Source organism: Carassius gibelio, chromosome A22 (genome assembly GCF_023724105.1).
Source record: "Carassius gibelio isolate Cgi1373 ecotype wild population from Czech Republic chromosome A22, carGib1.2-hapl.c, whole genome shotgun sequence".
Classification (NCBI taxonomy): Eukaryota; Metazoa; Chordata; class Actinopteri; order Cypriniformes; family Cyprinidae; genus Carassius; species Carassius gibelio.
The window spans coordinates 21,724,661-21,727,160 of NC_068392.1; the positions used below are offsets into that span (position 1 = coordinate 21,724,661).

General features: G+C 39.4%; 3 non-coding genes across 3 annotated transcripts; all 3 read left to right on the forward strand.

The window, feature by feature from the left end:
* The first annotated feature begins 832 nt into the window (after positions 1–832).
* LOC127943952 (5S ribosomal RNA) lies at positions 833–951 on the forward strand. Its single transcript, XR_008150093.1, has one exon. It is a non-coding gene; the product is annotated as a 5S ribosomal RNA (ribosomal RNA).
* Positions 952–1,310: 359 nt separating this feature from the next.
* Positions 1,311–1,429, forward strand: LOC127944135 (5S ribosomal RNA). Its single transcript, XR_008150273.1, has one exon. It is a non-coding gene; the product is annotated as a 5S ribosomal RNA (ribosomal RNA).
* A 645-nt stretch (positions 1,430–2,074) lies between these two features.
* On the forward strand, positions 2,075–2,193 carry LOC127944056 (5S ribosomal RNA). Its single transcript, XR_008150194.1, has one exon. It is a non-coding gene; the product is annotated as a 5S ribosomal RNA (ribosomal RNA).
* Positions 2,194–2,500: the final 307 nt, after the last annotated feature.

The window sequence follows — 2,500 nt, forward strand, 5'->3', positions numbered from 1 at the left end:
GGTTAGTACATGGATGAGAGACTGCCTGGGAATACCAGGTGCTTTAAACTTTTTGGAAAATTTCACGATTTATAAAATAATCTTGCAAAAAAAAAAAAAAGAGTCAATGCCCGATCTCTGAATCTTAGCAGGTTTAGGTCTGGTAAGTACTTGGATGAGAGACTGCCTAGCAATACCAGGTGCTTTAAGCTTTTTGGAAATGTTTCACTTAGTATATAATAATTTTGCTGAAAAATAGATTCAATGCCCGATCTCTGAATATTAGCAGGTTTGGGCCTGGTTAGTACATGGATGAGAGAATGCCTGGGAATACCAGGTGCTTTAAACTTTTTGGAAAATTTTACGATTTATAAAATAATCTTGCAAAAAAAAAAAGAGTCAATGCCCGATCTCTGAATCTTAGCAGGTTTAGGTCTGGTGAGTACTTGGATGAGAAACTGCCTAGGAATACCAGGTGCTTTAAGCTTTTTGGAAATGTTTCACTTAGTATGAAATAATTTTGCTAAAAAATAGATTCAATGCCCGATCTCTGAATCTCAGCAGGTTTAGGTCTGGTTAGTACTTGGATGAGAGACTGCCTAGGAATACCAGGTGCTTTAAACCTTTTGGAAAATTTCACGATTTATATAATAATCTTGCAAAAAAAAAAAAAAAAAAGAGTCAATGCCCGATCTCTGAATCTTAGCAGGTTTAGGTCTCGTTAGTACTTGGATGAGAGACTGCCTAGGAATACCAGGTGCTTTAAGCTTTTGGGTTTTCTTTCCTACTTATATAATGTACTGGCGATTAGATGGGCTGGTCTTTAAATAGCCCTCTCTTTGCGGCAGTCTTCGCTTACGGCCATACCAACTTGGCTATGCCCGATCTCGTCTGCTCTCGGAAGCTAAGCAGGTTTGGGCCTGGTTAGTACTTGGATGGGAGACTGCTTGGGAATACCAGGTGCTGTAAGCCTTTTGGAAACTTTTCACTTAGTATTTAATAATTTTGCCAAAAAATAGAGTCAATGCCCCATCTCTGAATCTTAGCAGGTTTAGGTCTGGTGAGTACTTGGATGAGAGACTGCCTAGGAATACCAGGTGCTTTAAGCTATTTGGAAATGTTTCACTTAGTACATAATAATTTTGCTAAAAAAATAGATTCAATGCCCGATCTCTGCATCTTAGCAGGTTTAGGTCTGGTTAGAACTTGGATGAGAGACTGCCTAGGAATACCAGGTGCTTTAAGCTTTTGGGTTTTCTTTCCTACTTATATAATGTACTGGCGATTAGATGGGCTGTTCTTTAAATAGCCCTCTCTTTGCAGCAGTCTTCGCTTACGGCCATACCAACCTGGCTATGCCCGATCTCGTCTGCTCTTGGAAGCTAAGCCGGTTTGGGCCTGGTTAGTACTTGGATGGGAGACCGCCTGGGAATACCAGGTGCTGTAAGCTTTTTGGAAACTTTTCACTTAGTATATAATAATTTTGCCAAAAAATAGAGTCAATGCCCGATCTCTGAATATTAGCAGGTTTGGGCCTGGTTAGTACATGGATGAGAGACTGCCTGGGAATACCAGGTGCTTTAAACTTTTTGGAAAATTTCACGATTTATAAAATAATCTTGCAAAAAAAAAAAAGAGTCAATGCCCGATCTCTGAATCTTAGCAGGTTTAGGTCTGGTGAGTACTTGGATGAGAAACTGCCTAGGAATACCAGGTGCTTTAAGCTTTTTGGAAATGTTTCACTTATTATATAATAATTTTGCTGAAAAATAGATTCAATGCCCGATCTCTGAATATTAGCAGGTTTGGGCCTGGTTAGTACATGGATGAGAGACTGCCTGGGAATACCAGGTGCTTTAAAACTTTTGGAAAATTTCACGATTTATATAAAAATCTTGCAAAAAAAAAAAAAAAAAAAAAGAGTCAATGCCCGATCTCTGAATCTTAGCAGGTTTAGGTCTCGTTAGTACTTGGATGAGAGACTGCCTAGGAATACCAGGTGCTTTAAGCTTTTGGGTTTTCTTTCCTACTTATATAATGTACTGGCGATTAGATGGGCTGGTCTTTAAATAGCCCTCTCTTTGCAGCAGTCTTCGCTTATGGCCATACCAACCTGGCTATGCCCGATCTCGTCTGCTCTCAGAAGCTAAGCAGGTTTGGGCCTGGTTAGTACTTGGATGGGAGACCGCTTGGGAATACCAGGTGCTGTAAGCCTTTTGGAAACTTTTCACTTAGTTTATAATAATTTTGCCAAAAAATAGAGTCAATGCCCCATCTCTGAATCTTAGCAGGTTTAGGTCTGGTGAGTACTTGGATGAGAGACTGCCTAGGAATACCAGGTGCTTTAAGCTTTTTGGAAATGTTTCACTTAGTACATAATAATTTTGCTAAAAAAATAGATTCAATGCCCGATCTCTGCATCTTAGCAGGTTTAGGTCTGGTTAGTACTTGGATGAGAGACTGCCTAGGAATACCAGGTGCTTTAAACTTTTTGGAAAATTTCACGATTTATATAATAATC